Genomic DNA, 27153 nt, shown 5'->3' with positions numbered 1-27153 from the left:
AATTCTCAGCTTTTGTACAATCTCACACTTGGCTACAACATCCATGACAATTATTTGAGCACCCTTGGGACTTCAGATGCCTTGCTGGACATGCTCTCAACTGGAGAAGCCAATGTTCCCAACTACAGCTGTGGAAAGAAGAACAACCTGATGGCTGTTCTTGATGGATCTGTTGATGATATCTCCATTCAGATGTCAACATTAGTAGGCACCTACAAAGTCCCACAGGTTTGATTTTTTGTTTCTCTATCTGGCAAAGTGAGCAGGTTGTTGGGGGTGGGTAATAGATTCAATCATTTCTATGGAAATCATGAACTGCTTTTCTAATGGCCATTGTCATGGGTAGGGATTGGGATCCACAGTGGGGAGAAGGCATAAACATTTCCTCAAGCAAGACTTGAGCAGCTGAACACAATGTTAAATATGGAACATTTAAGTAAATCTCTAAAATGAACTGATTTGCATTTGCAGTGCTCTAGAGATAGAAGACATAGGACGTCTTTATCTGAATGTCAATTTTATTAGAAAAGAGAAAGAGCAGTATCTTAGACTTCAGATTAGACAAATGATTATATTCAATCTTGTTAATATTCTGCATTTTGAATTCTTTATGTTGATATGGCTTAAGGGTTAAGAACAATAGACTATTCCAGGGGTCACCAATCTTTCGGAACTCAGGGACTACCAAATTCATAATTTTAAATCTTGTGGACCACTAATATGATTTTTTTAAAAAAAGATAAATAGTATTTAGTGCAATATAAAAATGCAATTAATTTTTCTGCACACCAACAAAATTTTCTCGTAGACCACCAGTGGTTCGTGGACTGCCAGTTGGTGACTGCTGGACTATTCTAGTATGTTCGTGAGAACCACACTGGATGTGTTAAATGCTTACATTTTGGACTTGATCAGATCTAACCATAATACACCATTCTTCATTGCTTCTTCAGATCAGTAATGGAATTGTTTCAGAGGCTCTGAGTGATAAAAGTCAAATGCCTTTTTTCCATAAGATGCTTCCAAAAAATGGGATCCAGTATCCAGTAATTGTCCAACTCCTCCTCCATTTCAGATGGACTTTGATTGGTCTCTTTGCACCAGACACAGAAGAGGGAGAGAATTTCATGAGAACTTTCACTCCTATGCTTGTCAGAAATGGAATTTGTGTGGTTATCTCACAACAATTCTCAATGGCTAGAGCTTCAGAACCTCTTAGACGTGCCATCTCTAAGTGGAGAAAAGTCAATGTCTTTGTTCACTTCATAGAATTTGCTTCATTTCTGGATAGAATTCGCCATATCCATTTATCAATTGAAGGTTTGCCAGAAGCCATTGAAGGGAAAGTCTGGATCACCACAATAGTGGAGAAATTGACAATTACAAGGCGTACAGATTACAAATATATCCATAGCATTTTGAACTTTGTTTTTCAGGAAAGAAAATGGCCAAATGATGAAGCCTTTCAACCCAATCTTTTTAGGGATTCCAAAATAGAAGACCAGTCTTTTCGCTGTTCTTTTTCAAAGCATGTCCTCTCTGTCAAGGGCCGGAGACGATGCACCCAGATAGCACCACTGGACATGCAAGAGAAAAAAAATAGAACTGAGATAAAAAATGGACACCGTTTTTATACTGTTGTTAAGACTCTGGCCCATGTCTTGAATGTGGCATATTCCTCACTATCTAGGAGGAGAAAAATGGAGAAGAAAGAGAGATTGGGGGCTGCAAGGCTAGAGCCATGGCAGGTATGGGGTCCTGACAAGGATCCATCATACCTAGTTCCTATTTAGAAAAAAAATCAAAAGCTGATGTAGGGGAACCATTGTTCTCCAAAAACTCAACAGGTTTGGCCAAGATGAGGCCAGATTTAGTTCACAAGATTATGTTCCAAAGAGCAGGCACTGTGACAATTATATTTTGATATTAAACACTGCTATTATAAAAATATTTAAAATGTATACATTGTAAATAAATTCCTGTACTTATGTGTTTATAATTAGCATGATAGAATTTTATATTCATGAATTTCAGCTAAACCTGGGAGCATTTCGCCTAATCCCTGCTCACTGCAGGAATCCAATTAAACCATTTCAGACTGATGGCTGCTCAGTCTTTGCATTTAGCCATGATTGTACAGAGGTTACAAGGCAAATATTGCTGGCTAACTCACTCCTCACTGCCAGGAGTTCGATCCTGACCAGTTTAAGGTTAGCTTACAAGGTTATGTTCCAAAGAGCAGGCACTGTGACAATTATATTTTGATATTAAAAACTGCTATTATGAAATTCCTGTACATATGGGTTTGTAATTATGGGTTTGTCATTATATATTCATAAATTTGAGGCAAACTTGTGAGCATTTAGCCTAATCCCTGCTCACTGCAGGAATCTAATTAAAACTTTTGAGACTGATAGCTACTCGGTCTTTGCATTTAGCCGTGGCATTTATGCTAACGCTAACCCTAACCCTAACCCTAACTCACTGCTCACTGCCAGGAGTTTGATCCTGACCAGCTCAAGGTTGACTCAGCCTTCCATCCTTCCAAGGTTGGCAAAATGGGAAACCAGATTTGTATGGGTTTATAATTAGAATGACAAAATTTTATATTCATAAATTGTAGCTAAAACTGGGAGAATTTCGCCTAACCCTCCTCACTGCAAGAATCCAGTTAAAGCCTTTCAGACTGATGGATATTCAGTCTTTGCATTGACCCTAACCCTAACCCTAACCCTAACCCTAACCCTAACCCTAACCCTAACTCACTGCTCACTGCCAGGAGTTCGATCCTGACCAGCTCAAGGTTGACTCAGCCTTCCTTTCTATCAATGTTGGTAAAATGGGTACCTAGATTGTTGGGGGCAATATACTGATTCTATAAACCACTTACAGAGGGCTGTAAAAGCACTGTGAAGTGGTATATAAGTCTAAGTGTTATTGCTATTCAGGCAAATAGTGAAGAGAGGACTCAACATCTCTTATTCACTAGCTCAGCTTTAAAATTGCTCCTCCTTTTAGGATGTTTCAAGTTGCTTTCAAAATTCCTGGATGTTTCAATTCTAGTTCCATCCCTTTCTGGAGAAGAATGAGTTTTGCAATTTTTCCTGGGAGAAACTGTACTTGGACCAAAGTGGAAATGTAGCAGCAGATCTGAATATCATAAGTTGGTTACTTTTCCCCAAGGAGGATCCTATCGAAGAGCAACTGGGGAGTTTTGAAAGACAGAGGCTTATTATCAACCAAGATGCTCTTTCACGGCTAAAGTTGCTCAACAAGGTGGTTGAAAATATTGGTAACTTTTCTCTGTCTGTATGGTTGGTGTTAGGGTCCCCTGAAAGAGCAGGCTCCGATATTTTTAAAGAGCTGATATCTGACCACAGTTATTCATGTCTTTGTTTCACCCCACTGGGATAGGCCTCCTGCTGCTTGGAAGGTCATCCAAGGTGTTTAATCAAAATAGAACCACAATGACTTGTCCAATTTGAGATAATGCCTTAATTTAGAAAAATGAAAGACTTAAATTTGCCTTGACTGCCCACCTCCCAAGTCCTTCTTGATATTTGTAATAATGAGGGTCAATTTGTAATATAATGCTACTTATATTTGGTCTTTGGCTTGTAAGCCATCTCAAAACCCTTTGAATGCAATTTTTTATCTTGATTGTCTTACATTAAAACAAAGAATTATCCAAGAGTTGGACACAACTAGCAATTAACAACAAAACTGTAATTCTTCAAAGGAAAGGGCCTTGTCTTGAATACATCACTTGGCCTTAGAAATATCCCTTTCCCACACAGGGCTCAGACTCATGTCCCATGTGCTGCAGCAAAAGATGCCTGACTTAACCTTTTTGAGTGACATGTTCTCATGATTTCATCTCTACTCGTCCTCACTATAATTCTAGAAACTAGGCAGTAATCTTTAATCTTATTTCATCAGCATGGCAGCTGTACGAATTGAAAATATATATGTACAGATATAACTTAATAATACCTCATTTGAATTTGGCAGCCGTAGTTTGTGAGGGATTTTTTCTTTATATCTTAACTGGAACAAGGATTTGGATTATTTTCAAAGGAGAGGGGCTTTACAATATTTTATGTTTTCCTGATCTATTGCTCAGAAGTGTCTTTCTTAAGCACAGTTTCATTTTAATCAGTCAATCTAAGAAATAAAAAATTATTTATTTATTTATTATTTATTTATTTGTTCAACTTGTATGCCGCCTTTCTCCAAAGTCTCAAGGCGGCTCACAATGCGGCTTAAGAGCCTTGATAGTACAGGGGTTTAGTGCACCCTGTAATTAACACAGCTGCCTGCAATTTCTGCTGGTTCGAATCTCTCCAAGGCTCAAGGTTGACTCAGCCTTCCATCCTTTCTAAGGTAGGTGAAATGAGGACCCAGTTTGTGGGGGCAATAAGCTGACTTTGTATAAAACATACAAAAGAATGAAGGCTATTGCTTAACGCATTGTAAGCCGCCCTGAGTCTCCGGAGAAGGGCGGCATATAAATCAAATAAAAAAATAAATAAAAAAAAATAAAAAAAAATGCATTTAAAAACCATATATAAAAACATTAAAAATTAAAACATTAAAAACAATTAAAACCCATTCACACCATTCATGGAGGGATCTCACCAGATCGCAACAGTGAGATCAACGGCCTAGGCCTGCCGGAAAAGCCAGGTCTTCACCGCTTTTCGGAAGGCCAATAGGGTGGGGATGGTCCGGATCTCAGTATGTAACTGGTTCCAGAGAGCTGGGGCAGCCACAGAGAAGGCCCTCTCCCGCGGGCCCGCCAGCCGGCATTGTTTAGCTTACGGGACCTGGAGGAAACCAACTCTGTGGGTTCTTATCGGTAATTGGGAGCTATGCGGTAGAAGGCGGATTTGGCAGATATTTCGGAATGAATTTTGTTTTTGTGCTTAGTCTCTGCCTCAGTCCAAATGTGTGGACAAGTGTCACCCTGGATTTGTAAAACGGGCTCGGAAAGAAGAACCAATTTGCTGCTATGATTGTATTCCTTGTCCAGAGGGGACAATCTCCACACAGGAAGGTGGGTGACACCAGAGGAATTCTGGCTTTCCTGTCTCTCAGTATCAGCTGTCATCCAAAGAATTTCTTGGAATGTGAAAGGAGGGACTATAAAAATAATAATACTTACTATTTTCTCAGATACTGAAAAATGCACCAAGTGCCCAGATGACAAATATCCCACTGATGACAGAATCCAATGTATCCCCAAAAGAATAACCTTCCTGTCCTATGAAGAACATCTGGGCATCATCCTGATCTCCTTTGCTGTACTCTTGTTTCTAACAACAGGCCTTGTTTTAGTCATATTCCTTAAATACCTAGAAACTCCCATTGTCAAAGCTAACAACCGTGACCTGTCCTACATCCTCCTGGTTTCCCTCTTGCTTTGCTTCTTGTCCTCCTTTTTCTTCATTGGCCGACCAAGGAAAGCCACCTGCCTTCTCCGACAAACAATGTTCAGCATCATCTTCTCAGTAGCTGTGTCTTGTGTGTTAGCCAAAACAATCATGGTAGTGCTGGCCTTCCTGGCCACGAAACCAGGGAACAGGGTGAGGAGATGGTTGGGGAAGAGCTTGGCCAACTCCATCATCCTTTCTGGTTCTGCTGGAAAAATGGTCATTTGTGCAATCTGGCTGGGAGTTTCTCCTCCGTTTCCTGATTTTGACCTGCACTCCCAATCAGGAGTGATCATCCTTCAGTGCAATGAAGGCTCTGTGACCATGTTTTATGTTGTTCTCTGCTACATGGGTTTCCTTGCTGCCGTTTGCTTCACAGTGGCTTTCCTGGCCAGGAACCTGCCTGGGGCCTTCAACGAAGCCAAACTGATCACCTTCAGCATGCTGGTCTTCTGCAGCGTCTGGATCTCCTTCCTGCCCACCTACTTGAGCACCAAAGGGAAATCCATGGTGGCCGTGCAGGTTTTCTCCATCTTGGCTTCTGGGGCTGGCCTGCTGGGCTGCATCTTCTTCCCCAAGTGCTACATTATCATCCTGAGACCAGATCTAAATACTAAGGAACATTTAATGATAAAAGTCGGTATCTGATCATGAAGTAGTTTCTTAAGCTCATAACACTTAATTATTTATTGCAGTTATTATTGAGTTTGTATGCTTGTTTTGACAATTAAGGCAGGGATGAAATCTAAAGTTTTTCCCTACCGGTTCTGTGGGTGTGGCTTGGTGGGGGGGGTGTCTGTGACTGAGTGGGTGTGGCCAACTCGATGTCACTCATAGCCATGCCCACTTAGTCAGAAGACCCCCTCCCACAAAGCCATGCCCACAGAACCCGGTAGGAAAACTTTGAATTTCTATTCTGCCGGTGTGTCCTTACCTTTCTCCTGTGGTTCCGCCAATCCGCCCCATTCCCCAGAGTCAGGGAATGCACCATTCCCTGACTTCTACTGCTCACCTTTCTCCTGCAGCTGGCTGTCAAGGAAGGCAAGCACTCGAAAGGTACCAGAGTCACTCACTCTCCTTCTTGAATGAGCCGCTCTGGTCCCCGCACCGGCTGTGCAAGCACACATCCAACCTGCCACTGAATTAAATAAATGGTGTGTACTTGCACAGCCGGTGAATGGACCAGAATGGCTCATTCAAGAAGGAGAGTGAATGACTCCGGTACCTTTTGGGCGCTTGCCTTCCCTTACAGCCAGCTGCGGGAGAAATGTGACTCCGGGGAATGGGGTGGGTAGGTGGGCGGGCGGGCGGAGCCTTCAGCTGCCATTGCTACCGGTTCTCTGAACCACTGGCCATCATCGCTACTGTTCTATCCCCGTCCCACACATGCACCCAAACCATCCAGCCAAGGGTTAAATAAAGTCTTCAAACACTCAACGTCAGTGATAAGGAACTTGGCAGCAACTCCATAGCTGCCTGCCAAGAACTTTTACTCCGATAACACAGACAAAAATACACACAGTTTGAATAGTTCAGTTTGTAATTAAATCCACAGCAAATAGGCGTTGTGTCCAAAGGTGCAAAGTGACTTGCCAGAGATTTAGCTTTGTCCGTCACAGAGTCCGAATGGCCACCACTCTCCTTTTTATAGCCTGTGGAGTGTGGTCCAGTGACTCAGCTTAATCTCTGGCATGCCTCCTTTTCTGCTACGCACACTTGTCTCTCCGATGCTGGCGTGGGTCCAACCACAATGTTTCATCGTCACTATCCAATGGCTCGGAAACACCTGGCTCCTAGCCAATCTCTTCTCCTTAGGGAGACACCTGAGGCATTGCCAGAGAAGAGGGTCCTGGAGAGGGAGGCCTGGCCGTCTCCTCTCCTTCATGTTCGGAGCCTTCTTCCTCCGATAAGATAGGCTCAGAGGACGGAGCCACAACAGCTACCTACTGTCCCGAGCCAGTCCGAACTGGGAGCATTTCACCCCTGAATTAAGGTTATTTAAAATCAAAAGAAATAAACATACAAAAAATTTAAGATTAATTTAAGATAATTATCAAAGTGTAAAATAAATTAATTAATAATTTAAACTAGTTTCACTGGGGACAGAACTTTACCTCAAATTTTGGATATTATGGGGATCAAATAAAATACCATATTTTCCTTAAGCTTTAAGACCTAATTCTGTAGATAGCAATGATGAAGCATCACAATGGAGATGGTTGATGAACTTAGAGGCAGTCCCACCCCCCACATATCCAGCTCCTTCCCTCCCTATTGTTTAACTATAATTCTATTTTGATTGTAGTTTCCATTTGAATTATTTAATTTTTCTTTTATGATTTTAATGGTATAAGTTTCCCAGAGTTGTTTTGAAACAAGATGGATGGCAAATAACCTGAATGAATGAATGAACGAACAAACAAAGAAACAAACAAAGAATGTTTGTTATTTAGGTTATTTAGGTTGTTAATAAGGTTATTTAGAATCAAAAGAAATAAACATACAAAGAATATAAGACTAACTTAAGATAATCATCAAAGTGTAAATAAATTATTTAATGATTTAAATTGTCATGAAACTAGTGAAGGACAAGATAAGAAATGAAATAGTTATATTAACATCATGCATCTTCAGAGGAGACAAGACTTCCCAGATTGGGGTGAGGGGGAGGGATACGACATCATCTTTCTCCAGTCCTCAACACAGTCCTCTCAGCAGTTCCAAAAAGGCTCCACCCCCATTTGCACCACTCAGGTGACCCCGAGGACACAGATAAACCTCCAGATGACTTTCATGACTCTCTAAAAGGATGCAAATGACCAGCTATCAGCAAGGAATATAAATCCTTCCATTCCCCACCCTCCAGTCAGAGCTGAAGAAGCTTCTTGGATGAGTAGTGAAATGTCTTCAAAGAAAAATAAAACAGTCCAGTTACCTCTTGAAAAAAGCACCTTTGGGACATCACCTTACTACATATTTACACTTCAACTGTAGTCTCAAATGATGGTGAAATTGAACAAAATAAAACAAAATAAAGGGTGAGTACACAGGCCTTCATTGCAACGGGTGGAACTTCCATTTCACTGGGGACAGAAATTTACCTCAAATTTTGGATATTATGGGTATCAAATAAAATACCATATTTTGTTCCTTAAGCTTTAAGACCTGATTCTGTAGATAGCTTCCAGCTCCTTCCCTCCCTATTGCTTAACTATAATTTCTATTTTGATACCTGTGTTACATATAAATGCCTAACACTAATCCCCCATGGCAGGGTAGGAGTTAACCTCATCCACCCACCAAACCTTTCCCTTGACCCCTCCTTACCTTGGCTCCGCCTCGCAGGTATATAAGGTATTGTCCAGGAGTCCAGCCAGCACTCCAGATGTTCACCTGTAAGAGTAAATATGATGTAAATAAAGATCCTTTGAATTAATCTTATCCTGCATTGGAGTTATTGGGTTGGATCCTTGGAAACACGTAACAACCTGATTCTGTAGATAACTTCAGATCCCAATGATGGAGCATCACAATGGAGATGGTTGATGAACTAAGAGGCCATCCCAGCCCCCACATATCCAGGTCCTTCCCTCACTATTTTTTAACTATAATTCTATTTTGATTGTAGTTTCCATTTTAATTATTTTATTTTTCTTTTATGATTTTAATGGTATAAGGTTCCCCGAGTTGTTTCAAAACAAGATGGGTGGCAAATAAGCTGAATGAATGAATGAATGAATGAACGAACAAACAAACAAAGAAACAAGCAAGCAAGCAAGCAAGCAAGCAAGCAAGCAAGCAAGCAAGCAAACAAACAAACAAACTAACTAACTAACAAGCAAACAAACAAATGTTTGAAGCAAGTATACCAGTCAGTGGGTGGGATCCTCTTCAGTCCATTTAAAAAGATAGAACACCACATCTTTCAAACTTTGTAAAATCTTTATTTTTTGTAATGTTTTGTAATATACCGCAAAGAGGTGATTTTAGAGTCGTTTTTGGAAAACTTTCCCCAGCTGAAACTGGGGAAAGTCTAATACTCTTTTGGCCAGGTGTTCAGAGCCATTAATGAACCCAGTTCCTGACGTGCCAGGAATGGGGCTCATCCTCCCTTGAGCTGACCTCTTTTTCTTTTGGTAAATTTTTTTTTATTTTTTAAACACACAAACAAACATACAATACATCTTTTCTGAACAGAATATTGGCCCGGTCTTAAATTTGTACAGATTTTTGTTCATCTTTAACACAATTTTATATGTTCAATTTTTCTCATAGCATTTATTCTCTCTAATTTTAAGAAACCAATATTACCCTTCATCATAACGTCCCATCCTATTATAGCTCAATTTTTCTTTTCTTTCCTTAAAATTTGAACCCCTAAATTTATTTCCATATAACTTTGTACAATCCCCAATTATATCCTTAAATTCTCTTATTCTAATCACCAATGATTCTTTTATCAGCTATTCCAAATAATACAATTCAAGATATTAGTAGAAACCAATTAAATAAATAGAGAAACCAGCAATCCAAAATGAATAGGGCTATCAGTGCATGTAACATAGATGTCGGTGCGAGTAAAATTATCGCTCCTGGTGTCAACCAAAACCAAGCATTTAATAGCGAGTGCCATACCATATGCATTAATCAAACAGGTGGCAAGAAAGTAGGGGCAGTCATGCATGACACAAGTTATGTAGAGAGTAAACACAGGGTCAATCAAAATGGACTCAAATGTCTATACACCAATGCAGAGAGTATGAGGAATAAACCGGGTGAATTAGAAATTCCAGTAAATGAGGGCAGATATGATATTGTTGCCATTACGGAAACTTGGTGGGATGAAACCACAAATGGAACATACAGCTAGAGGGATACAAACTATTTAAAAGAAATAGACTAAAAGAGGAAGTGGAGTTGCACTATATATAAGAAATAACTACATCTCTACAGAAATAGAGCACAAAAATGATGAAAATTATCTTGAATGCATTTGGGTCAATATTAAAGGGGGGAGGGGGGAAATGATTTTCCCATAGGTCTATACTATAGGCCACCCAACCAAACAGAGGAAGTAGATGAACTTTTTGCTAGTCAGCTAACTAAGGTATGTAGGAAGCACATCACAATAGTAGTGGGGGATTTTAACTACCCTGACATCAACTGGGAGACAAACTCTGCACCAAGTGGAAGATCGAACAGATCTCAAAGATCACCCCAAAGTTGATATCTCTAAGGCAAATGAAATTTCACTATTCCCTGAGCAATTTTAAAATCACTTCCAATTTGTGATTCAGACCAGTGACTATCTATGATTTTTCACTATACTTTTCTCCAGTTTCTCCTCTGCACATGGAAGTCCAGAGGTAGTTCAGGATCCCCAGAGGAGATGTCTTCTTACTTATTATTATTATTAACATCGTGGTTTGTGAGATCTCTCATGATATTCCTCCAGTGATTGCCTTTGATGTAAACAACAGACTGAAGCAACTTGAAAGGAATCTTACATGAAATAAGAATAAATGTCTCAGGTCAAACTCCATGTGGCACAAATTTTGGGACATTCATTGACTGTGTTTCTTGAATGTACTTTCCTTTTTCTCCTTTCCAGGTACAGTTCTGTTTATCTCTCTCTCAGTCAAGAAAGTTAATCTCATTTTCATCTTGTGACAGTGCTTTGAATTCTTCGAACTCTCTTGTTCTTCCTTAGAAACAGGAAGGGGATTGATTCAGCCCCATGAATTATGGTCCTCCTCCTTCTGCTTCTGCTGCTGCTGATGTCCCAGCCAGTCTCTGGGAAGCCGAGAATGAAGTGCCTGCTGAGTTTGGAGGAACATGAGGGAAAAAACCTATGGAGCTATTACAGGCCAGGAGACCACCTCATTAGTATCGTCTCCTTTGCCACATTAATATCCCATATAATGCTGTCTTTCAACACAGCTCCTTATACTCAAGCTGCCTCGTAAGTCATTCAGTGTGATGGAGTTGCAATCCTTCCATTTGCAGTCCTAACAGTCTTCTTCTTTTCTTTCAGTTACTCTTATATTGCAGGACCTGTTTAATTTCTTGAATCATTTGGAATTCCATGGATTCTCTCTTATGTCTTATTTTAAGAGACCAAAATCCAAAGATGGAACAACCCCGCCCCCCCAAGTCCAAATTATTTCCCCCTCTCGTAGAATCCTGAGTTAATCACAACTAGCTGATTGAAAAGTTTGTAGTTTCCTCTGCCCCACCCATTTTCCTATTTTTATAACCATTCATTGATATTCAGTGCCTGACCCTGGTATGGAATGGAGGATCGCTTGTTTTTAGAATTGCTTTTCTGGATCATTTATAAGTCCTCTTTGCTGATGGTTCTATTTTAATGATTGAATAATTTTGAATCTTGGTCATTGTACAAATTAAAAATAATTACAAATAATGTAATTACAAATTAGATTACAAATAATGATATATTTTAAATATTAAAATTCCATCCTACGTTCTCAACACTCATAACAATTAAACGGTGATGGGTGACGATCATTTGATTCTTGTTTTGGACACTTTTGTCTTAAGACTGAATGGTCTTGTGGAGAGAAAGAGGAACAAATGAAAATATGTTTTGTTGTTGTTGTTAGAGATGATGCTATGATGAACATTTTTTTACAGTAGGTTATTTACAGGTCCAGGAAGACTCCTAAGCTTCATTTTTGCCATTCAGCAAGTCAATAAGAAACCTCAGCTTTTGTACAATCTCACACTTGGCTACAACATCCATGACAATTATTTCAACACCCTTGGCACTTCAGATGCCTTGCTGGACATTCTATCAACTGGAGAAGCCAATGTTCCCAACTACAGCTGTGGAAGGAAAGACAACCTGATGGCAGTTCTTGATGGATCTGTTGATGACATTTCCATTCAGATGTCAACATTAGTAGGCACCTACAAAGTCCCACAGGTGTGTTTGTGTGTTTCTCTACCTGGCAAAGTGAGCAGGTATTTGGTGGGTGGGTAATAGATTCAATCATACCTTTTCTATGGAAATCATGAACTGCTTTTCTCATGGCCATTGTCATGGCTAGGGATTGGGATCCACAGCAGGCCTAAACATTTAATTGAGCAAGACTTTAAATATTTTAAATATGGAACATTTAAGCAAATCTCTAAAATGAACTGAGTTGCATTTGCAGTGCTCTAGAGATAGAAGACATAGCACATCTTTTATCTGAATGTCAATTTTATTAGAAAAGAGAAAGACCAGTATCTTAGACCGCAGATTAGACAAATGATTATATTCGATCTTGTTAATATTCTGCATTTTGTATTCTTTATGTTGATATGGCTTAAGGGTTAAGAACAATAGACTATTCCAGAGATCACTAATCTTTGAGAACTCAGGGACCACCAAATTCATTATTTTAAATCCTGTGGACCACTAAAATGATTTTTTTTTCAAAAGATAAATAGTATTTAGTGCAATATAAAAATGCAAATAATTTTTCTACAGACCACCAAAATTTTCTCGCAGACCACCAGTGGTCCTTGGACCACCAGTTGGTGACTCCTGGATTATTCTAATATGTTTGTGAGAACCACATTGGATGTGTTAAAATCTTACATTTTGCACTTGATCTGATCTAACCATAATACACGATTCTTCATTGCTTCTTCAGATCAGTTATGGAATTGTTTCAGAGGCTCTGAGTGATAAAAGTCAAATGCCTTTTTTCCATCAGATGCTCCCCCAAAATGGGATCCAGTATCCAGGAATTGTCCAACTCCTCCTCCATTTCAGATGGACTTTGATTGGTCTCTTTGCACCAGACACAGAGGAGGGAGAGAATTTCATGAGAACTTTCACTCCTCTGCTTGTCAGAAATGGAATTTGTGTGGTTATCTCAATGACTAGACATACAGAACCTCTCAGAAATGCCATCTCTAAGTGGAGAAGAGTCAATGTCTTTGTTCACTTCAGAGAATTTGCTTCCCTTGTGGATAGAATTCGCCACATCCATTTAGCAATTGAAGGTTTGACAGGACCCATTGAAGGGAAAGTCTGGATCACCACAATTGTGGAGAAATTGCCAATGAGAAGGCATACACTTTTCACATATATTCATAGCATTTGGAACTTTGCTTTTCAGGAAAGAAAATGGCCAAGTGATGATGCCTTTCAACCCAATCTTTTCAAGGATTCCAAATTTGAAGACCAGTCTTTTCGCTGTTCTTTTTCAAAGCATGTCCTTTCTGTCAAGGGCCGGAGACGATGCACCCAGATAGCACCACTGGACATGCAAGAGAAAAAGAATAGAATTCAGATACAAAATGACGGCCGTTTTTATAGTGTTGCTAAGACTCTGGCTCATGTCTTGAATGTTGCATATTCCTCAATATCTAGAAGGAGAAAAGTGGAGAAGAAAGAGAGTTTGGGGACTCTAAGGTTAGAGCCATGGCAGGTATGGGGTTGTGACAAGGATCCATCATACATAGTTCCTATTTAGAAAAAGTCCAATGCTGATGTAGGGGAACCATTGTTCTCCAAAAAACAAACAGGTTTGGCCAAGCAAAGGCCAGATTTAGTTCACAGGATTATGTTCCAAAGAGCAGGCATAGTGACAATTATATTTTTATATTAAACACTGCTATTATAAAATTATTTAAAATGTATACATTGTAAATAAATTCCTGTACTTATGGGTTTGTTATTAGCATGATATAATTTTATACTCATAACTGTCAGCTAAACCTGGGAGCATTTAGCTTAATCCCTCCTCACTGCAGGAATGCAATTAAAGCTTTTCAGACTAATGGCTCCTCAGTCTTGGCATTTAGCCGCGGCATTTACCCTAACCCTAACCCTCACCCTAACCCTAACCCTCACCCTCACTCTACCCGTAACTCACTACTCACTTCCAGGAGTCCGATCCTGACCAGATCAAGGTTGACTTAGCCTTCCATCCTTCCAAGTTTGGCAAAATGGGTACCTAGATTGTTGGGGGCAATATGCTGATTCTATAAACCACTTATGAGCGCTGTAAAAGCACTGTGAAGTGTTATATAAGTCTAGGTGTTATTGCTATTCAGGCAAATAGTGAAGAGGGGATTGAATTTCTCTTATTCACAAGCTCAGCTTTAAAATTGCTCCTCCTTTTAGGATGTTTCAAGTTGCTTTCAAAATTCCTGGATGTTTCAATTCTAGTTCCATCCCTTTTTGGAGAAGAATGAGTTTTGTAATTTTTCCTCGGAGAAACTGTACTTGGACCAAAGTGGAAATGTAGCAGCAGATCTGAATATCATAAGTTGGTTGCTTTTCCCCAAGGAGGATCCTATTGAAGAGCAACTGGGGAGTTTTGAAAGACAGAGGCTTATTATCAACCAAGATGCTCTTTCACGGCTAAAGTTGCTCAACAAGGTGGTTGAAAATATTGGCAATTTTTCTCTGTCTGTATGGTTGGTGTTAGGGTCCCTGAAAGAGCAGGCTTAGATAGTTCTAATTTTGGGAGGCAGTGGAGGACAGGGTGTCCTGGAGTGCTATGGTTCTTGGGGGATGAAAGAGTTTGAAACAAGTAGTGACTAACAACAAAACTAATTCTTCAATGGAAACAACCTTGTATCAAATACCTGCTTGCAGAGGTGGGTTGCTACCAGTTTGTACCGGTTTGGGAGAACTGTTAGTGGAAATTTGGTGTGGTTCCCCAAACAGATAGTGACCTCTGACTGGCCCCGCCCCCAAACCGGTTCCTCTTGTTCTCCTTGTCTACCCGATGCACGCTCGCCCTGCCTGTCCACCAGCTCTGCCCACTCACTACTTGCAGAATCTAGCCACGTACTTCTGCTCACCGCTGCTGCCAAAGGTAAGGCCGAAGGGCATGGGCCAGTGGGTGAGCAGGGGAGGGAGAGCTGGTGGAGGGGTGATATCAGCAGTAGTTGGTGGACCGATGCGCGTGGGGAGGGAGGGGAGCATGCGGGAGATCGTGGCACCAGAGTTCTTCCTGTGCGTTTCCAACAGCCAGTCTGGCCTGTGAGGGAAGCACATGGGAGATCCTACTTGAAGTTTACTTGTGAGCAATAATGGCTAGGAGAGAAAGGGAGAAAGGCCAATGGTGCTCATGAATAAATTGAGGCACCTAAGGGGGAGGGTCGAGCCTCCCCACCCACAACATGTTCACTTGAGGGCATTGCTGGCAGCCACTTCCTGCACCCCCCGTCCTGTGCTCTTTCCACTGCTGCTCGGTCTCCTCGATGCAAAGAGGCAGGAGGCGATGGTTTCTTTCACTGCCTGCGATCTGCCGGCTGCCTCTATTCTGTAATTTACTTGTGAGCAAGTTTACTCATGAACATAGTGCTCTCAAGTAAACTGCAGATTACAGGAAGCTGGCAGATCCCTTGCTCTGCTGCTCGCCTGGCAGAGCGCAGACTGGCAGCTCTGGGTTGTCTCTCAGCCATTGTGTGCAGGGAAAAACCTTGCAAAGTAAAGAAAAATTTCTCCTGTATGGGAGAAGTTAATTGCCTTGCAGTCACAAGAAGTTTTTCTTTACTGTGGCAAAGTGTTTCCCTGCATACAATGGCTGAGAATTGTCACTCTCTTGTAAAATGCACGTCTCACAGTGGGGCACAGTTTGGGGTGGCAGGTGGGGTAGGGGATGGGGGGGATCTCGGCAAGCTTTGCAGCTGCATGGCTACAAAGATTGCTGGGCCAGCTCCCATCTCCCTGCCGGCCAGTGCCTCCTGAAGCTGCCAGTGTTGCATGCAGCTGTTGTGCTGGGACTGATAGGAGCAGCAGCAGCCCTCTCCTGTCTTTCTCCAGCTGGGTGGGAAAAATTGGAGGAGGACTTCACAAGCAAAAGAGAATTCTCTCTTTCGGCACCAGAGCCAAAGCTAAAAGAAACTGGAGGGGAGAAAAGGAGGGAGGGTAGGAACAGGGGAAGGGCATTTTTTTCATTGTTTTATCTCCATAGCAACTTCCTTCCCAGCTACTTCTTTCTCTGCTCAGCAACAGGGCCTTTTATTTAAAAGAAAGATTGGCCACCATTTTCTCGGGAGAGAGAAGAGCGGAGGTGGGGAGAGAAAAAGAAGGCAGCATGGGATTTTTATTTTATTTTTTATTTTATATTGGATTTCTATACCGCCCTTCTCCCTGAGGACTCAGGGCGGTGTACAGCCAGATTAAAAAACATGCAGAACAAATATTAAAAACAATTAAAAGATATATAAATTTGGCCCAATTAAAACTCATTTGCCAATTAAAAACGTTTAAAACATTTAAAAACAGTTAAAAATTTCATCTTAAGCCAGCCCGGCTTGTTTAAATAAATGGGTTTTAAGGGCGCGACGGAAGGCACTGAGGTCTTGGATTCTCCTTATCTCTGGGGGGAGCTGATTCCAGAGGGTGGGAGCCCCCACAGAGAAGGCTCTCCCCCTGGGGGTCACCAGCCTACATTGTCTGGCTGATGGCACCCCGAGGAGGCCCTCTCTGTGGGAGCGCACGGGTCGATGGGAGGTCGTTGGTAGCAGCAGGCAGTCTCGAAGATAGCTTGGCCCTATGCCATGGAGCGCTTTAAAGGTGATAACCAACACCTTGAAACGCACCCGGAAGACAACTGGGAGCCAGTGCAGCTCGCGCAGGAGCGGTGTTACATGGGAGCGCCATGCTGCTCCCGTCACTACCCGCGCTGCTGCGTTCTGGACCAGCTGGAGCCTCCGGGTGCTCCTCAAGGGGAGCCCCATGTAGAGAGCGTTGCAATAGTCAAGGCAAGAGGTGACGAGGGCGTGAGTGACTGTGCACAGGGAATCCCGATCAAGAAAGGGCCGCAACTGGCGAATCAGGCGAACCTGATAAAAGGTCCCCCTGGTTACAGCCGTCAGATGTTCCTCCAAGGGCAGCTGCATATCCAGGAGGACTCCCAGATTGCGAGCCCTCTCTGTGGGGGCCAATGACTCGCCCCCAATAGTCAGTGATGGAGTCAACTGACTATATCGGGATGCCGGGAGCCACAGCCACTCAGTCTTGGAAGGGTTGAGCTTGAGCCTGTTCCTCCCCATCCAGATGGTTTGGTTTGGGGTGGGAGTGGAGGTCATGTTAGTCCTGGACAGGACTAACTCCCCATCCAGATGGGATGGTTTGGGGTGGGAGTGGAGGTCATGTTAGTCCTGGACAGTTGCTGCTTCATTGGGTCCCCTCAACTTTTCCCCTCAACTTTTCAGTCCCAGAAAATGGCTGAAAAATGCCCTCCTCCTGTTTTGCAGCCATGCACCATTTTCTGTCCTTGCCTCCTTCCTGTTTTTATTTGGTTTTCCCTCCCACCCTGAAAGGAGTTTCAAGCAAAAGGAAGCCAGTGGGGGGAAAAGGGGGAAGAAGGATCCGGAAGTGGGAAAGGAAGGAATTGGGAGAATGAGAACAAAGAAGGCTTCCCTGCTCAGGGAAGGTTCGGAGTCTGGAATCCAGAGTGTGCCTTTCCCCTTTTCCCTTGCTGCCCTTTTATTTCCAAAGCCATCCTCCAGTCCACTCTCTTTCCCTAAAAATGGAGCTCTTGGTCCAAAGATTTAAAGGAAACAAAGTTGAGCTAGTTTGTAAGGAAACCAACTACTGTCAAGGTTCAGTGCAGGTATTCCAAACTAACGAGTCTTAATGTCTGGTTAAAATGGGTAGTACTTCCATTGAAAGAAGAAAAGCATAGCTCAGACAATTGCTATGATTTTTTGCTCCTATATTCTATTGTTTAGGTATAAATTTTGTTAATGTAGAAATTTTACTTACAGCCTATTAAACAATGGAGCTAGCTGTCTGCCTGCAATCATGTGTATCTATTAGGAGTAAATCTGACTGAAAGGGAGTAGCCTTACTGCCAAGTAAACATGCATAGGCTTTACGTAGTTGAGAGATAGGGTATTGATTAGCATCAGGTGTATTATAGAGAGAAATAAGAACTTCTGTAACAACAGATACTTTGTGCCCAGACTGTGTGTGTGTGTGTGTGTGTGTGTGTGTGTGTGAGAGAGAGAGAGAGAGAGAGAGAGAGAGAGAGAGAGAGAGAGAGAGAGAGAAGAAAGAAAGAGACAAAGAAAGAGAAAGAAAGAAAAAGAAAGAAAGAGAAAGTGTGTGTCAGAGAGAGAGAAGAGGGAGAGACAAAGAAAGACAGAGGGGAAGGGAGAAAGAGATAAGAAAGAAAAAAGAAGGAAAGAAAGAAAGAAAGAGGAAGAGGAAGGGAGATAGAGAGATGAGACAGAGAAAGAAAAAGAAAGAGAAAGAGGAAGGGGGAGAGAGAGAGACAAGAAAGAAAAAGAGACAAAGAAAGAAAAAAGAGAAAGAAAGATAGAGGGAGGAAGGGAGGGAGAGAGACACAAGAAAGAAAGAAAGAAAGAAAGAAAGAAAGAAAGAAAGAAAGAAAGAAAGAAAGAAAGAGAAAGAAAAAAGGAAGGGAGAGTGTGTGTGTCTGTGTGTATGAGAGAGAGAGAAGAAAGAAATAAAGAAAGAGGTAGGAAGGGAGGGAGGGAGAGAGAAAACTCTGTGCTATTATTTTTAATTGTTCCATTATTTATCATGTGTTAATATTTTACACTGTCCCTACACCTAGAGTGATTTTATTGCCTTTCTTTTGCCCAGGGCTACCACATATTTTTCAGGGATTTACATGCATTCAATGTCTATAGTACAAAGCATAAATATGTATGTGTTTATTTTGTACATCAGGTTGCATAAATCCATTTTAATATGCTATTCCTGGTATGTGATGCTCTGAATACATACAGAGAAAGAAGCACTCTTGTGATCTTTGATTTTTAGGCTTGCTGTCAAACATTAGCCATAATACTAATGACTGTTTTGAACAATATGCACGAATGGCTATTTTATATGTGACATTGGCCACACCCACCCAGTCACATGACCATTAAACCACACCCAGTGTCACATGACCATTAAGCCATGCCCACAAAATAAGCCACGCCCACAGAACCAGTAGTAAAAAATTTTACAACCCATCCCTGCTCACTTGGCTTTAGAAATATCTCTTTCCCACACAGGGTTCATACTCATGTCCCATGTGCTGCACAAAAACATGCCTGGCTCACCCTTTTTAAGTGACATGTTCTCATGATTTCATCCCCACTCATCCTCACTATAGTTCTAGAAACTAGGCAGTAATTGTTAGTCTGATTTCACCAGCATGGCAGCTGTTTGAATTGAAAATATAAATGTATTATTATTATTATTATTTTTATTAATTAAATTTCTATACCGCCCTTCTCCAAATAGGACTCAGGGCGGTGCACAGCCAAGGTAAAAACAGAGCATACAAAATTTAAAAACAGTATTAAAATAATTAAATATTTGGCCGTAAATTAAAACAACCCAATTTAAAATCAATTTAAAATTTAACTCAAGCCAGCCCAGCTAGTTGAAATAAATAGGTTTTCAGGGCCCAACGAAAAATCCAGAGGTCTTTTATTGTACGTAACTCTGGGGGAAGGTTGTTCCAGAGGGTGGGCGCCGCCCCAGAGAAGGCTCTTCCCCTGGGGGTCGCCAGCCGACATTGTCTGGCGGACGGCACCCTGAGGAGGCCCACTCTGTGCGAGTGTACTGGCCGGTGGGAGGCTATTGGTGGCAGAAGGCGGTCTCGTAAGTACCCCGGCCCTAAGCCATGGAGCGCTTTAAAGTTCACCAACACCGTGAAGCGCACCTGGAAAACCACCGGAAGCCAGTGCAGCTCACGCAGGAGAGGTGTCACATGGGAGTGCCTCGTTGCCTCCATAATCCCCCGCATGGCCGCGTTCTGGACCATCTGGAGCCTCCGGGTGCACACCAGGGGGAGCCCCATGTAGAGAGCGTTGCAGTAGTCCAGGCGGGAAGTGACTAGTGCCTGAGTGACTGTGCGTAGAGAGTCCCGATCTAGAAAGGGACGTAACTGGCGTATCAGGCGAACCTGATAAAAAGCCCCCCTGGCCACGGCTGTCAAATGATCTTCTAAAGACAGCCGTGCGTCCAGGAGGACGCCCAAGTTACGAGCCCTGTAATGTAGAGATATAACTCAATAATACCTCATTTGAGGTTGACAGCACTAGTTGGTGAAGATTTTTGTCTTCATATCTTAACTGGAACAAAGATTTGGGTGATTTTCAAAGGGGACTGGCTTGGCAATATTTTACACAGTCCAAAAGAAACCTTTTCCTGATCTATTGCTCAGAAGTTTCTTTCTTAAGCACAGTTTCATTTTATTTTAATCAATCAATCTAATAAATAAACATTTGGCAGATATTTTAGAATGAATTTTGTTTTTCTGCTTAGTCTCTGCCTGAGTCCAAATGTGTGGACAAGTGTCACCCTGGATTTGTGAAACGGGCTCGGAAAGAAGAACCAATTTGCTGCTACGATTGTATTCCTTGTCCGAAGGGGACCATCTCCATACAGGAAGGTGGGTGACACCAGAGGAACTCTGGCTTTCTTGTCTCTCGGTATCAGCTGTCATCCAAAGAAGGTCTTTCTTGGAATGTGAATGGAGGGACTATAGAAATAATATTACTTACTGTTTTCTCAGATACTGAAATATGCACCAGGTGCCCAGATGACAAATATCCCACTGATGACAGAATCCAATGTATCCCCAAAAGAATAACCTTCCTGTCCTATGAAGAACTTCTGGGCATCATCCTGGTCTCCTTTGCTGTACTCTTGTTTCTAACAACAGGCTTTGTTTTACTCATATTCCTTAAATACCTAGAAACTCCCATTGTCAAAGCTAACAACCGTGACCTGTCCTACATCCTCCTGGTTTCCCTCTTGCTTTGCTTCTTGTCCTCCTTTTTCTTCATTGGCCGACCAAGGAAAGCCACCTGCCTTCTCCGACAAACAATGTTCAGCATCATCTTCTCAGTAGCTGTGTCTTGTGTGTTAGCCAAAACAATCATGGTAGTGCTGGCCTTCCTGGCCACGAAACCAGGGAACAGGGTGAGGAGATGGTTGGGGAAGAGCTTGGCCAACTCCATCATCCTTTCTGGTTCTGCTGGAACAATTGTAATTTGTGCAATCTGGCTGGGAGTTTCTCCTCCATTTCTTGATTTTGACCTGCACTCCCAATCGGGAGTGATCATCCTTCAGTGCAATGAAGGCTCTGTGACCATGTTTTATGTGGTTCTCTGCTACATGGGTTTCCTTGCTGCCATTTGCTTCACAGTGGCTTTCCTGGCCAGGAACCTGCCTGGGGCCTTCAACGAAGCCAAACTGATCACCTTCAGCATGCTGGTCTTCTGCAGCGTCTGGATCTCCTTCCTGCCCACCTACTTGAGCACCAAAGGGAAATACATGGTGGCCGTGCAGGTTTTCTCCATCTTGGCTTCTGGGGCTGGCCTGCTGGGCTGCATCTTCTTCCCCAAGTGCTACATTATCATCCTGAGACCAGATCTAAATACTAAGGAACATTTAATGATAAAAGTCGGTATCTGATCATGAAGTAGTTTCTTACGCTCATAACACTTAATTATTTATTGCAGTTATTATTGAGTTTGTTTGCTTGTTTTGACAAGTTATTTAAAATCAAAGGAAATAAACATACAAAGAATGTAAGACTAATTTAAGATAATTATCAAAGTGTAAATTAAATTAATTAATAATATAAATTGTCATGAAACTAGTGAAGGACAAGATAAGAAATGATATAGTTATATTAACATAATGCATCTGCAGAGGAGACAAGACTTCCCAGATTGGGGTGAGGGGGAGGGATACAACATCATCTATCTCCAGTCCTCAACACAGTCCTCTCAGATGTTCCAAAAAGACTCCACACCCATTTGCACTACTTAGGTGATCCTGAGAACACAGATCAACCTCCAAGTGGCCTCAGTGACTCTCTAAAACAGGGGTGTCAAACTCGTGGCCTGCGGGCCGGATGTGTTAAGTGCTGGTCTTGCTCCCACCTGGTTTAGTGAAGGGGAAAAAAGTCCCAATATGTTACGTGTTGCCACCATGACAACAGGAGTTTGACACTCCTGCTCTAAAAGAATGCAAATGACCAGATGTCTGCAAGGAGTATAAATCCTTCCATTCCCCACCATCCAGTCAGAGCTGAAGAAGCTTCTTGGATGAGAAGTGAAATGTCTTCAAAGAAAAACAAAACAGTCCAGTTACCTCTTGAAAAAAGCACCTTTGGGACATCACCATACTAGAAAACTACACTTCAACTGTAGTCTCAAATGATGGTGAAATTGAACAAAATAAAACAAAATAAAGGGTGAGTAGACAAGACTTTGCTGCAATGGGTGGAACTTCCATTTCACTGGGGACAGAACTTTACCTCAAATTTTGGATATTATGGACATCAAATAAAATACCATCTTTTGTTCCTTAAGCTTTAAGACCTGATTCTGTAGATAGCTTCAAATCCCAATGAGGGAGCATCACAATGGAGATGGTTGATGAACTAAGAGGCAATCCCACCCCCCACATATCCAGCTCCTTCCCTCCCTATTGTTTAACTATAATTCTATTTTGATTGTAGTTTCCATTTTAATTATTTTAGAAATATTTCTCTTTTTATGATTTTAATGGTAAAAGTTTTCCAGAGTTGTTTCAAAACAAGACGGGTGGCAAGTAAGCTGAATGAATGAATGAATGAATGAATGAATGAATGAATGAATGAACGAACAAACGTTTGAAAGAAGCTTACCAGTGAGTGGGTGGGATCCTCTTCAGTCCATTTAAAAAGTAAGAACATCACATCTTTCCAATGTTGTAAAAACTTTATTTTTTTTGCAATCTTTTGTAATATACAGCAAAGATGTGATTTTAGAGTTGTGGTTGGAAAACTTTATAAATGCTTTGTGAAAGTGATTTAAAGCAGGGGTCACCAAACTTTCAGACCTCAGGGACCACTTAATTCATAATTTTAAATCCTGCAGACGACTAATATGATCTGCCTAATGACTGGCTGGGTGGGCATGGCTAGCTGGTCATGTGACTGGGTGGACATGGCCAACTTAATGTCACTCACGTTGAGGGGTGCCTAGCCGGCCTCTATTACCCTCCCCTCCCAGTCACTCCTCACTTGCCTGCCTGGGCTCCTTAGGGCCCTAACAGGAAGCAGTTGTTGGAGCTAAGCAGCCACCATAAGAAAGAGTTGGCAAAACGGCTGGCTCAGTTCAAATTGGATCTGGCCAAGAAGGAGGATCAGCAGAAGCACCTCACTGAGGACTACGAGCATAAGCTTTCCAAGCAGAGGGAAGACCTGCAGGAGTTCAAGGCCAGGTACTGAGGCCTGGAGGCTCAGCAGGCTGACATGGTCAGCCAGTTCCAGGCCATGATCCACTCCCACTGGAACAAGGCCCTCCGGCTCTTTACCACCAGTGGCACTTCCCTCCAGCCTTCACCCAAAGCCCTGCACCAGGAGACTGAAGCAGACCCCAAGTCAGAATTTCTGCCCCCCTCTGCCCCACACAAGTGGACCCTGAAGGGGGAGACACTCTCTGCAGCAACACAAGCGTTCATTGCATGTATCCGGTCCAGGGGCCATAGTTTGAGGACCCCTGATTTAGTGCAATATAACAACCGCAAATAATTTTTCTGCGGACCACCAAAATTTTCTCACGGACCACCAGTTGGTGACTGCTGATTTAAAGACTATGAAATTAATTACAAAGAATCTTTGGTATGGGGAAAATCTGTCTTGGTTGCTAATCAATTGAAAAACAAAACCTTGAAAGTTGATTACCAGAATACAAGATGACTACTTGAAAGGAATTGTGTGTTTTATGGGCCGGTAAAGTGCTTGAAGTTTTTAACATTTTACTTCAACCAGAAATTACTAGTGAAAGCAAACAAATCCTTTAGGAGACAACCGAAATGGATTTACTGGAGTTAGAAATGCACTTGGATGACCATTTAAAAATTGAGCAAGACATTGTGGATTACCCTTACAAACTGGAATATATACAGATTTTTTGGGAGTTATTCCATGGAAACTACAAGTGGACTTAAAGATAATAAGAATTTGGAAAAGAAGAAAAGATGATAGAAGAAAACAGGAGTCAGAATTATTTATTTATTTATTTATTTATTTGATTTAAGAATGGTTGGGAGAAAAAAAAGGAATATAACATACAGTATATACAATATATACACATATACATATACATACACAAACACGCACACACAAACATATATATATATGTATCTATATACATATACATATATACATACATATATACATACACACACACATACATACATACCCACACAAACGTATATGTGTGTGTGTGTATCTGTCTTCTTAAGTTTTCGCGGGTGTGTATATCCAAAAAATTAAAATCTCGGGTGTTTTCCCACGTCATTGTAAATAAGTTAGTTAAAATGTTTAAAATTCTGGTTAAAATCCTAGCTTAAAATGTTCTAAAAATCCTCACAGAACACTCTGCAAGATCCTCTAAAACCTTAGCTAAAATCCTACCAGTACCTTAAAAGTTTTTTCTTTCTAGCAACATTTCGACAGGCTCACAACCCTGTCATCTTCAGGCTCTTGTTCAGTTTAGAAGCTATGGGTGTGTTGCGAGGTCGGAGCTGTCGCTTTTCTATGTTTGCTGCTGCTAACGTATGCTGGCTAGCCTGTAACTCTGTGTCCTGATTGGAGGACAGCAGTTTTTCTTCCTGCTTCCTCATCCTAGCTGTTTGGCTACGTGTTACAGGCCCAGCTTTCTCAGGTTCCCTATTATTATCTGTCTGCTGTAGAGGGGAAAGGATTCTGGTAGGCATCCCAGCACCTTTGATTGTTAGTTGAGATCTCAGCCTGTCTTCTGGCTCGATCTTCTCTCTCTCCCTATTGCTAGTCACCCTCTGCAAAGAGGGAAGAATTCTGGCAGGCCTTACAACACCACTGGTTGCTTGTTGGAATCTCTGCCTCTCTTCTGATGTTAACACTCGAGTTTCTCTCAGTGCAGGTCCCCAAATACTTGATAACCTAGAGGCGTCGTCTCGTCTGTTCATATTCTGCGGCCTCTTTTCAATTTCAATAGCCTCCCTGATTATTTTTTTGTTGAGATGTTCCTCTTTTGCCACTGTTCTGGTTTTATTAAAATCAATATTGTGTCCCGTGGCCTTCATGTGTTGTACCAAAGAAGAAGTTTGCTCTTCTTTCCTCACTGCATTTTTATGTTCTTCTAAACATACACTTATTCGTCTTATTTGTCTGTCCAATATAAGATGACTGACAGGAGGCACAAGGCACTTCGTATATCCCCTGGTTTTCCAACTCAATTTTGTCCTTAAAACCAGGGGATATACGAAGTGCCATGTGCCTCCTGTCAGTCATCTTATATTGGACAGACATATATATATATATATATATATATATATATATATATATATATATATATATATATATATATATATATATATATATATATATATATATATATATATATATATATATATATATATATATATATATATATATATATATATATATATATATATATATATATATATATATATATATATATATATATATATATATATATATAGGTCTTTGGTTATTTGGATTTTCTCCCGCATAAAATTGGAAGTGTCTTGGCGACGTTTCGACGAAGTCTCAGGCTGGTGTTTTCACCAGCCTGAGACACCAGCCTGAAGATGACGAATGAGACTTCGTCAAAACGTCACCAAGACACTTCCAATTTTACGCGGGAGAAAACCCGAATAACCAAAGACATAACCAAAACACCCGCGAAAACCTCAGAAAACATATAGATATATAGATATAGATATAGATATAGATATAGATATAGATATAGATATAGATATAGATATAGATATAGATATAGATATAGATAGATATATAGACATATAGATATGCATATATATATACATTTGGGGCAAAATTCTCCAGTTTCCCACATTGTCCCATCTTCAAAGTTTGGAGCCACAACTTTGAGTTCTCCCTTTGAGCACCTCCTATTGACTCATTCAGGGCTCAGATGTTTCTCTTCCTTGCAATTGTCCAAATTATAGTGATTTTGTTGTTTTTATGTTAGGACCGTAGAGACCTTTCTGCAAACTTTCAGAACATTTTATGCAAACATGTCAGAAATTGGTTTGCTATCCATACCAGTCTCAAAGCAAAGTCTGGTGGGGTCTATATTATCAATACTACATGCATAAATGACTCTGGAGACAGAAAGGGAATCTGGAGCTGGAATTCAGGGCTGGCAGGTGCTGTGTTTATGTCTCTTGGATGGGCTCTGACTGGATCTGAAGCTACTTTCCTGGAAGAGGTTTTGGTTTCTTCCCCCTCTTCATCTCATCCATTGTTAAAAACCGGGTGCCACTGAGAAGGCTCAAATCATGTTGCTACTGCTTCAACTTCTCCTGCTTCTGTGGCCAAGGGGAGCCTGTGAGATACGCAAAGCCAAATGCCTCCTGACTCTGGAGCAGGGTGAAGTGGATCCAGACAATCACTACAAGTCAGGAGATTATTTCATTAGCGGCATAATCTCTGCAAGGGACACTAGGTTTGAATCATTAAGCTTTGAGCAAAGTCCTTCAATCAAGCTCCTTGAGTAAGTCGTGCACTGCATTAGAGCCACTCCATTTCCAATGAATGTCTACAGTTCCAGTTCTCCAAAAACACCAGGTGCTTTCTCTCCTTGATCTGCTCCTTTTACTTAGTTACTTTCTAATTCTGTCTTCTATTGCACACTGCAAGTGATGAAGTTCATTGTGAGAAGTAAAATTTTAGAAACCCAATCACAA

General features: G+C 41.4%; 1 protein-coding gene across 1 annotated transcript in view; it reads left to right on the top strand.

Moving 5' to 3' along the window:
- Positions 1–27153, top strand: part of LOC132710929 (uncharacterized) — an 81181-nt gene that overhangs the window by 46247 nt on the left and 7781 nt on the right. The window lies entirely within an intron of this gene.

This window comes from Pantherophis guttatus, chromosome 2, assembly GCF_059756535.1.
Source record: "Pantherophis guttatus breed Tessera chromosome 2, ASM5975653v1, whole genome shotgun sequence".
NCBI lineage: Eukaryota > Metazoa > Chordata > Lepidosauria > Squamata > Colubridae > Pantherophis > Pantherophis guttatus.
Note: the sequence above shows the minus strand (reverse complement) of the source record. Positions and strands in the feature narration are given on the sequence as shown.